This window comes from Dreissena polymorpha, chromosome 8 (genome assembly GCF_020536995.1).
Source record: "Dreissena polymorpha isolate Duluth1 chromosome 8, UMN_Dpol_1.0, whole genome shotgun sequence".
NCBI lineage: Eukaryota > Metazoa > Mollusca > Bivalvia > Myida > Dreissenidae > Dreissena > Dreissena polymorpha.
This window is the reverse complement of record NC_068362.1, coordinates 15694347-15705774: the sequence shown is the minus strand read 5'-3', so window position 1 is coordinate 15705774 and position 11428 is coordinate 15694347. Positions and strand designations below refer to the sequence as shown.

The following is an 11428-nucleotide window of genomic DNA, read 5'->3' as shown; positions in this document are numbered from 1 at the left end:
TTTCTTGATGAAAAAGGAGACTTTTTTTTATTTTAAGCACTTTTTTCACACAAAAAAACTCACTGACAGCATATAAAATCATGTTTTTCAAGAAAATTATTATTAAAAGCTTCACTTACAATCTAAACATACACATTGCAATTAAAATAATTAATGCTATCATGATGAGAGGAATAATTTGCAGCTTTCAAGCCGATACAAGCCTGCTACCCAAAATTAACACTTGAAATGGCGCAAATCGCTCCTTCAACAGCTTACGACACAATGTGACATTTGTTGCTCATCCAGATAGTCTCTCTCATTAAAATAAGTCCTGTTGGCTTCATTTTATTAAGTGTTCTCTTTAAAATCCAGCGTTGAAAGCTTAAGTTTTGCAAAAATGCCACAGTCCCCATGCAAAAAAGCATGTTTGCTAAGGAATTCCTGCCCAAGGGGCCACACTAATGTCAGAAAAGTCATTTGGGTGTGATTCCTCTGTAGTTCAGTGTACATTCATTTCACTACCTGGGGATGACTATCAGGATCAATTTTCCCAGCTTGGTGAAGTGTTGACCTTTCAGGATGTCGATGGATCGTCCACAAGGGCTGCACCACTGCGGCCATGGTACCGGACAGGGAGTCGGATTGAGGTGTACACAAACCCGGAGTCAGGCAAGGATCATCCAGACCTTTAATAAAATAAAATGTTAAGGCCCCTGAAACTGGCAATTATGTTCAACACTGAGATAAGGAAACACATAAAGGAGACATCATGCCATGGCTTTATCATTATTGACACGGCAAACTCGAGCAGCTGGGGACTCGGCTCTAAACAAAACAGGTATGCTCTATCAATCCGAGCAAGATGGCATGTCAGAGTTAAAAAGAGCAAACAAACATACAAAAGAGATGTAAAGGAAATTAGAAATTAAATGCCAGAAGTAATTTCAAGTATTTTTTTTTGTCTGCAAGGGTTGCTGTGGAAAATAGTGCTTAACGCATAGTTTGGCCTGTCGGGGTTCTGCTGGCAAGAACACATCGAAGTCATATCTGCCCGAGAACTGTAAGCTTGAGATAACCATATCTGATGAAGGACTGCTTGAAGAATGCATTCTAATTGTACTTGAACCAGATAGCATTGACAGCACAAGGCTTCAGACCCCCCAAAAGTGTGAGGCTTTCAATAGTGCTTACCTGATACCAGACCGCAATGCCCAAGACAGTGACTTTCTCCCGGAACTGCACAGGCCGCATCCGCAGCACAATCCTTAAGCTCAATCATGGTCTGGCTGACTCTGAAATAGTGAAATCTGAATTTACAGATGCTCCTTTTTCTAAAGGTTATGAGTTTATTGCCTATCTTAAAAGCAATCACAATGACATACTAAAGAAGACATGTGCATTTCTGAAAAGACATACAGCTGCCCGATACTCGACTAGGAAAAGGCGCTATGGTCTTCACTCTGAAATTCATTACTCTAAGGGCTTAACAGAACCAAAGCCAGATCTTACAGCTAAATGGCCCCACCTACAGCTAAATATGCTTTATAGGTTGAAAATAAAGTTATTTGTCTGAAGAACTAGCGCTATTTACTCATCAGCTATGTTGCTTCACCGGCCGCAATTCTGTAAACATAGTGTATATATGGAAATACCTAGTCTACCGCATGCGACGCACCACTACGTCCACTGTAAATACACAGCTAAGTTAGTACTCTAACGAACAAACTGAAATTCATGTTTGAATTAAACAATCAGTATGATGACTCTCATTGAAATCATGTCCAGTGCACCAGTCAGAGCAAGACAGCTAGCGGATTGTTGACCGTCTGCGGCAAAAGGGACAAATGGTCAGGCCTACAAACAAAGAGAAAAATGGCATAAATGGGTTGCATTCATGTGATTTGGCATATTTTTCATCTTGCTCTCCACCTGAAACTTCAATCTTTGGACATAATAATATTTACATTCAAGATTTGTTGGAAATGTAACCCTTACTTGTCCATACCAGGTCCCCCTCCCATCCGGAACAGTCCAAAACCACCTAAAACATCCATTTGAACCAAAATATTGACATCTCTCATCTATTTTAGCACCCAAATCATCAAAACATTCATTAAAATTCATGTTCTACTTGTCTCGATTGCAGACGAATCAATGTGACCTTGACATTGCAGTAAATGTGCTTTTTTAAGGTTATATTACACTAATTCCGATTCCCATAGGGTCCCATTATAAAACTGACAACTTTCACAGCATTTTTCTTGCCTTTTCGACGTATCAATTTTTCCGAACCTGGTATCATTTTAAAGATGGATCTGTCCTCTTCCAATAATTGCAATCAAAAACATACCGTCTCGCAACTTCTAAGAAAGTAAATCGCTGTCGAATGAACCCACCGTTGAAAAACGTGTTTCGGAATCCTAATTTCGACAAAAGCCCCACACAATAGAAAACACACCCTCAAAAGTCCATCTTTTAAGTTAGCTTCCAATCCAAGGCATCAAAGTACTCCAGACACATACAGGATATTACAAATAACCACAAAAGACATGTCTCACATTGTTAAATGGCTTATATTCAAGAAGAGAAAAGGAACTCTTTAGAAATAAGCACTACTTTCGAATGGACCACGGAGGGATACACAATGATTTAGTGTAATGTAACCTTTAAATAAGATCGTTTATTAAGAGAATTTAAATATACAAAAAAAGCAATACAAGTAAGTTTAAACTAACAAAATTAAAAAGTATTTATCACGTTTTAATCAGAGAACTTCCCAATACACTTATCATCAACTCATTAATTATAAAAAGGCCATTCCTTTTTATGTCTCAATCCGTAGTATCGGCCCTCTTGACCATGTTGACTTAATGAATACATACGAATTTTGGAATTTTGGAAGTGAACAAATACAAAAACACGCATGCGTTATATGTCAATCTATAGTTAAATGTGTTTTCTTGGACGAAAACTGCATTTGAATCGGCAATATTTTGACAAAATACTGGCTAGACCTAGGCTAGCTGTAGTAATCTGTTGCATGTACAATTGTCTCATAATATCGGCCCTTCTGATTGGTTGCTGGATACAGTGGATTGATATCAATGTGCATGACTGTGCTTGTTTTTAAAAATAGTAACTTAATAAAAAACAAAACTCTTGCTCATTTTGGTCTTAAAATATGTTTATATTTTATTAAAACATAAAGCAGCATATCAAAGTTTAAACGGACTCGATGATGTCCCTCTGCCTATAATGCTCTGAAGGGCGCCAGCGATATTTTTCCTTCTGTATAAAGTACCGGTAAACGGCATTTTCCCAATTACGAAAGAACTACAAATTTCCTAGTTGCTGTCCAAAAAAATCCAAATTTAAGGTAAAAACAAAAATAATTTTTTTTTCTTTTTTAAAAATGCAACATTTTGTTAGTTTTCCTATGCAGCTCTAGGGTTTGAACCTAGGTAAATATAATATTGACAGCTTGAAAACACTAAGTTATCAATTTTAAAGTATTTGGGAGCATAAAATCAAATACACCAATTTCCCAATTTGAGGGTTTCACGACTCAATTTTCCCCAATTTTCAGGCGTTCACGACACAATTTTTCCCAATTGGACCGATACGGGTACTTTTCCCAATTGGACAAAATAAATTGCTGGGCGCTTGGCAGTATATATAGATAGATAGATTTAAAAAGTTACTATTAATCCATAAACAAACTAACATAAAAAAATATGTAATTAAAAATCTTAGATTCATTCTGGAATAATCATGACCCTCTTGCAACAAACACTGCAAATCATGAAAATGATGGTTGTAACAGTCATGGATAACCATCAAATAAATTACAACTTCTAAAAATTGAAAAACATTTACTTTCCAGCACTTCTTGAAGGTTTTTCTTTAAAGGCAGGATACCATGAGGAGGGCCAATACTATGAGAGTAAGGGATAGTTCTTCTTCAATTCTCTGAGCTTTTATGAGTACATACATGCTCAGAATTCTTCCTGATAACCAATTTGTTCATGTAAAAAATTAATATCTCACCTATGTCTATAAAATCTAGTTCAATCAACCAATAACATTTTAACAAACACAAAACCTTTTTTATCATCGACATCAATTTGCGAGTCATTTGTGGAGTAATAATTTTTTAAAAAGTTAACACAAAAACCTTTTTAAAACCGAAAGCCGAAGTTTTGAATTGACCACGTGATCAAATTAACGGAGGTTTCGGAGAAAGTCGGTCTATTGCCATTCGTTATAAGACACCAGATCTATCTTGCTGAGGATTTTGGAGATAATATATAATTTATTTTGAATTCTGCTTTTGCCTTTACAAAAACACATTTTAATGAACCGTTTACATGTTTGAAACTTTGGATTAATATCATTATTATGCGAGCACATCATATCATGTAAGTTGTTTTAATTAGTGCATCAGGGATATATTTAAGATCTGTTTATGCTTATTTATGTCAGAAAATAGTTTATGTGGCTCATATTACCGATTTAAGTGCCACCTGGAATCTGTGGGGCAAAGTTACCATGAAAAACGCCTAACGGGTTATCAGTTGCAACTCCCAGCGACCTGCAGGGTCAATAGCTTGGAGTTGGATTTCTGGTGTTGCAACTATGTTCAATTTGATCATCAGTTAACAATTACTAAAATTTACTTAAATTTAAAAAAAGTGGCTTAAAACATAACATTTAAAAGCCTGAAAGGGGCATAAATGGAAATCAAGCAACCAATGTCAGTTGTTATCCTCTTGGCTCAATAAAACTTACATGGTCAAATTACCGGTAGGAAACATTTTACATTTTATTTAAAAAAAAAAAGTTTATTTCTTCTTCTTCAATACAGCACTCTTTCTAGATAGACTAAGAAGAGTTTGTGCTGGCGAAAGGGTTGAAAACTGTACAAAGGTGCTCAGTTTGGTGTTTGTAAATTGGAGTTCAGTTTACTTTCGAAGAAATATAATTAACAAGATTATCGTTCTAAAATGGTTCATTCAAAATTGGGTCTGGTAATTGGTCCCATTCCAATGGAAAATAGTACAGTATATATTTTGACCAATTGGGAGCTAAAATTTCTCAATGGAAGGTTTCCAATTTTTTTTTTTTTTAGATCTCAATATTTTGTTCATCTCCCACTCATATAAGGTCAACCTTAGCAAATATAATACTGAAAACACTTTATGCTCACTTTTGAAGCATTTTTTTGGCAAAACAACAACACTAATTTCCCAATTTTAGTCAAAACGCAGCAAAATTTTCCAAATCCATTTCCAAAATAGTGAACAAATACACTGGGTTTGATGTTAGTGGTTTTGTGTATAATCAGATTCATGTGCATATTCTGCTTCATAATGTTTGTCATTCTATACAGTTTACTTTGATGGCATGTTAGTGACATTTAAGATATTGAAAGGTAGACTAAAATATATTTATTAATCTTAGTTAAATACATGTAAATCAATAACACTCAAGTAAGTGTGTTTATTGTTGCAAATATTTTCCAAACTGAAACTAACAGTAACAAGCTTAATTTATTTCCCAAAATCCGTCTTTTTGCGCTATTTTTTAGCCCTTTCTTGAATCAACCATGCTTAAAAATGTACTTTTTGAATTGACTTTGCCATGCCCTCATTCCCTCCTGGGTAAATTTACAACAGGCGTGTAGTCTTGTCTGCGAATTGTGACGTCTGCAAACTGCTTAGTGAATTTGACATGTACTTTATTAATACATGAATTAAACAATTAAACTTTTCACTTGAAATCCTGGTTCTTTAGCAACCTGTTGGAATTTGTGATGAACAAAATAAATGTTTCTCCTCCTTACATGTACTCCAGTATTTTCCAGATTCTTGTTTATTATAGGTTAAAAAACAGCTAAGAAACAATAATAAAGTTAATTTACATGTATAAACTAACATTCAATAATAAATTTCCTGAAAGTACCACTTAAATAAATTATCAAATGACTAATAGAAAATCTTAGAAGGGCAGTACCAAATACTGAAGAATGACATTTTTATGAAATAACTACATGTATTCATGTTAGGTAATAAGTGGTGAGTACCGAATATATTCTTCAACTTAATGTATTAAAAATGGTTTTGCTTACTTGTAACTGCAACAATACTTTTAAAGTAAAGTGTTTATTTTAATAAAATGATAACTTTAAAAGCATTTACAAACACAAATGAGCCCGTATTTTCAATCCAGCACTTTTTAGTTACATCAGAAAAAAACACGTAAAATATAAATTTCATGAAAGTATTTGAAAATGTTATGGCCATATTTTATAAGATTAACATAAAACTTGTTGATAAATATCATAAAACTACAAAGTTCTACCCTGTTAGTACAAAAAAAATCGTAACAAATACATGCAGATTCTGGACAAAAAAGGTATACCTTTTATAGTGCCCATGAGTTCCTGTTTCCATCTCTCTACCAAAAAATCTCTGGCTACTTTAATACCTTTATTTCAATATTATCAATTAAGGTTATTTCTTGGATATAAAGCTTAAAAAAGGCACAAACCTATACAATTTTCAGTCAGACAATCATTATTTTTTATGAATGGTGATGTAAAAGTTCGTGTCCAATATGTTACATCTTGAAGTCAGATCTCAAACTGTTTTTACATAACTTGTGTAGCGTCTACAAATGTTTTGATAGGAACAAGGATGAGGTCAAAACGCATTGATGACGAATCAATGCCGTTTATTTCAACAAGAAGATTTTGTATACAAATCATGTTTGCTAAGTTGTGTCAAATCTGTTACATCATTGACTTTAAACCAATATCAATTGTCTGTTTTTGCAAAATGCCTTAACATATTTATTTTTTTCAATTCATTAAATCATAGGACTTTCTACAAACTCAGCACTGAAATAAAATTTTGTGGTTAACACACCAGCTTAAAATTCACAAAATGATGGACATCAAGCTATTTATGATGTTACCAAAAAGTGCTGGACAGAAAAAACGGGCCAAAATATTAACACAAATTCCAGAAAATCCCTGTTTAAATTCATGTTTACAAGTAAAATCCATGGAAAGCTAGATGGGAAAATATATAGTATACATATTAATGGTCGTCCGTTAGGAGTTTGCAGCTATTGATACATGAAAATGTTCGGAGGGCTCAATGAAGTGTAACGAAGACAATAAAAGATGCTCATCATTTCATTTATATTTTGTATTTTAAAGTGCTCATCATCCAATCTTTTTTTACATATTTGTGAATAAATTTAGATTTTGGCAAAAACAGCAGATATTTACAGAGATTATTGATTTCTAGAGCTTTATATCATGGCAATATACTTGTTAAAGAAAAAAAACCTGCATTTAATTATACTGTTTTAGAAATGAACTTTGTACCGTGTTTCTATCTTTTTTGTTTTATTTTTTGTTTCTTCTTTTTTTTACAGAATCTTAAGCTGAACTTCAAGGACACCATTCTACAGGACACATCACAGAGAAAATGGAAGGAGTAGTATTTGTAGAACCAACAGTGTGCTTGCATGTGTTTAAAGACAAAATACAAGACCAGGATGTGTTTTTCCAAGTGCTGAAACTGTTGAACAGCTTTTATTTGTGGGTTGGAAAATCTGAGAAATTTGGTGACCTTTCAGTTGCTATGGCAACACTTAAGAATACTGTGAGTTCCACAAACATTATAGGGAATACTGAGTCTTACTCTGTGGGGCTAGCGGAAAGATTGGCGAAGAAAACTGGAAAACAAGTTTTTGTTGGAGGTGATATGAAGTGTTTGGACCAGCGGATGTTACCCCTTGTGGAGAAACGGATTGTTCAAGAAATGAAAGAAAACCCTGACAAGTTTTAGCTGTTTGCTTTTAAATGAAATCTAGTTGTTTGTTTTTATCATTTAATTATCAAACAAGGGACAAAATTGTCACAAAACCAGGTTTTCATTGTGAAAAAAAATCTGATAAAGGGAGACAACTCAAACTGAACTTTTTAAATGAACAAACAAAATTAACACCCTTTGTAAGTTTGTTTTAAAATAAATCTATTTTTAGTCGTGGCGACCTTGACATTGGAGATATTGACGTGATTCTTTTGTGCGACACACCGTCCCATGATGGTGAACAAATGTGCCAAATGATTATAAAATATCATAATGAATGACATAGTGATAGCCCAGACAAGCTCATTTATGGCTATTTTTTACCTTTGAACTCAAAGTGTGACCTTGACCTTGGAGATATCGACGTAATTATTTCGCGCGACACACCGTCCAATGATGGTGAACAAATGTGCCAAATGATTTTAAAATCTGACAATGAACGACATAGTTATGGCTCGGACAAGCTCATTTATGGCCATTTTTGACCTTTGAACTCAAAGTGTGACCTTGACCTTGGAGATATAGACGTAATTATTTCGCGCGACACACCGTCCAATGATGGTGAACAAATGTGCCAAATGATTTTAAAATCTGACAATGAACGACATAGTTATGGCTCGGACAAGCTCATTTATGGCCATTTTTGACCTTTGAACTCAAAGTGTGACCTTGACCTTGGAGATATAGACGTAATTATTTCGCGCGACACACCGTCCAATGATGGTGAACAAATGTGCCAAATGATTTTAAAATCTGACAATGAACGACATAGTTATGGCCCGGACAAGCTTGTTCCGCCAGCCAGCCCGCCAGCCAGCAAGCCAGCCAGCCCGCCCGCATTCGCCAATCTAATAACCAGTTTTTTCCTTCGGAAAACCTGGTTAAAAATTTCAGTTTCTTTGCTTCATTAATCTTGTTATAGAAACATCACATGTTTTAACAATTATCAAATCTGATGGTCATTGTTTTAAAAGAAAAACTTCCTTGATACATATTTTCCCAGCATTGTATTAGTTTTTATATCCCCATTACTATTGGTAATGGGGGCTATATATTGGAGTCACTTTGTTGGTCTGTCCCGAAATTTCATCCGATCTTCACCAAACTTTGCAGGGCTCGACATTAACTTTTGAAGCCACTTGTCCAGTCGGACAAGTAGACCATAATTTCACTTGTCCTCACCAAAAAGCAACTTGTCCTGACCATTATATCTTATTCTGCTCAGTACTTTGCAAAATAATGAAATAATACAAAATGCTCAAATCATAAAGACTTGAATCGTTCAAAATACATGTAAACATAATTGTAGGCAATTTCAATACAAAAAGAACTGACTAGAATAACAGGAAAACTCAAGATTATTGATTTTTAAACATTATACAAAGCCATAAAAACTGACAAAAACTTGTGTATTGCCACCATAAAACAGAAAATGTTAAAAGTGATGTATATGTACAGTACTTAACTGATATTTTAAAAAACAAAATCATTCTATACATAGAGATGACGTCACTACGTTAATTGTCTGTAAGATCGGTGTGTACCGGTGTCGTAATTTTAAAAAACAAAATCATTCTATACATAGAGATGACGTCACTACGTTAATTGTCTGTAAGATCGGTGTGTACCGGTGTCGTAAAATGCATATTCTTTACAAGGGAGAATATTCTTGTTATCTTGGCAAAGAAAAAAAATGTTAAGGGTTGCTTCCCTTGTGAACAGTACATTGTAGTACATGTATCACATGGAACTATCGGAATATCTCGGGCTTTGACGATTAAACGTACACAAAATATACTCCGAAAAGTTGAGTGATATCTCCACAGAAATAATGGCTTTAATGGCATTTTTTCTAAGTTATACAATTATAATGACCACTTGTCCCATAGGACTAGCAAATTCTTTATTTACTTGTCCGTACTAACAATTTGGTTGTCCTGGACAGTCGGACTTCCTTTAATGTCGCGCCCTGCTTTGTCAAAAGTTGTATCTAGCTGATGTCTAGGTCACATTTGAGTATGGGTCATGCCTGGTCAAAAACTAGGTCATGGGGTCACTTAGTGCGTTTTTTAACCAAAAGTTTGTCCAGACCATAACTATGTCATTTATTGTTAGATTTTAATATGACTTGGAACATTTGTTCAACATCATTGGACAGTGTGTTGCGCAAAAGAATTACGTTGATATCTCCAAGGTCAAAGTCAAACTTTGAGTTCAAAGGTCAAATGCTTGTCTGGGCCATAATTTTGTCGATTATTGTGAGACTTTTAAATCATTTGGCACATTTGTTCACCATCATTTGACGGTGTGTCGCGGGAAAGAATTACGTCGATATCTCCAAGGTCAAGGTCACACTTCGAGTTCAAAGATCAAAAATGGCCATAAATGAGCTTGTCCAGGCCATAACTATGTCGTTAATAGTGAGATTTTAAAATCATTTGGCTCATTTGTTCACCATTGGACAGTGTGTCATGCGAAAGAAATATGTCTATATCTCCAAGATCAAGGTCACACTTTGTGTTCAATGGTCAAAAATGGCCATAAATGAGCTTGTCCGGGCCATAACTATGTCGTTCATGATGCGATTTCAAAATCAGTTGGCACATTTGTTCACCATCATTCGACGGTGTGTCGCTCGAAAGAAGTACTTCGATATCTCCAAGGTCAAGGTCACACTGTGAGTTCAAAGGTCAATAATTGCCATAAATGATCTTGTCCGGGCCATAACCTTGTTGTTCATTGTGTGATTTTAAAATCATCTAACACATTTGTTTACCATCATTGAAAGGTGTGTCTCACGAAAGAATTACATCGATATCTCCAAGGTCAAGGTTACACTTTGAGTTCAAAGGTCAAAAACGGCCATAAATGAGCTTGTCCGGGCCATTACTTTGTTGTTCATTGTGTAATTTTAGAATCATTTGGCACATTTATTAACCATCATGGGAATGTTTGTCGCGCGAAAGAATTTTGTCAATATCTCCAAGGTCAAGGTCACACTTTGAGTTAAAAGGTAAAAAATGGCCATAAATGACCTTGTCCGGGCCATACATGTAACTATGTAGTTTATTGTGAGCTTTTAAAATCATTTGGCATATTTGTTTACCATTATTGGACGGTGTGTCATGCGAAAGAATTGTGTAGATGTCTGCAACGTCAAGGTCACACTTTGAGTTCAAAGGTCAAAAATGGCCGTAAATGATCTTGTCTGGGCCATAACTATGTCATTCATTGTGAGATTAAAAAAAAAATTGTTACATTTGTTCACAATCATTGTATGATGTGTCATGCGAAAGAATTACGTCGATATCTCCAAGGTCATGGTCACACTTGGATTTCAAAAGTAAAAAATGGCCATAAATGAGCTTGTCCCGGCCATTACTATGTCATTCATTGTGAGATTTTAAAATGACTCTGTACTTTAATTTTGTTCAGTCATTGGAGGGCGTGTCATGCGAAAGAATTCAAGCGTTCAAAGGTCAGAATGGCAATAAATGATAATGGCATAATAATTCTTAAAAATTGCCATAAATTAGATTCTCTTGTTTTGTGAAGACAGCATG

General features: G+C 34.8%; 1 long non-coding RNA gene across 1 annotated transcript; it reads right to left on the bottom strand.

The window, feature by feature from the left end:
* Nucleotides 1-78: 78 nt before the first annotated feature.
* On the bottom strand, nucleotides 79-2834 carry LOC127843003 (uncharacterized). The gene is made up of 2 exons (XR_008032021.1): nucleotides 1174-2834; nucleotides 79-668 (listed from the first exon to the last, which is right to left on the bottom strand). It is a non-coding gene; the product is annotated as an uncharacterized LOC127843003 (long non-coding RNA).
* Nucleotides 2835-11428: the final 8594 nt, after the last annotated feature.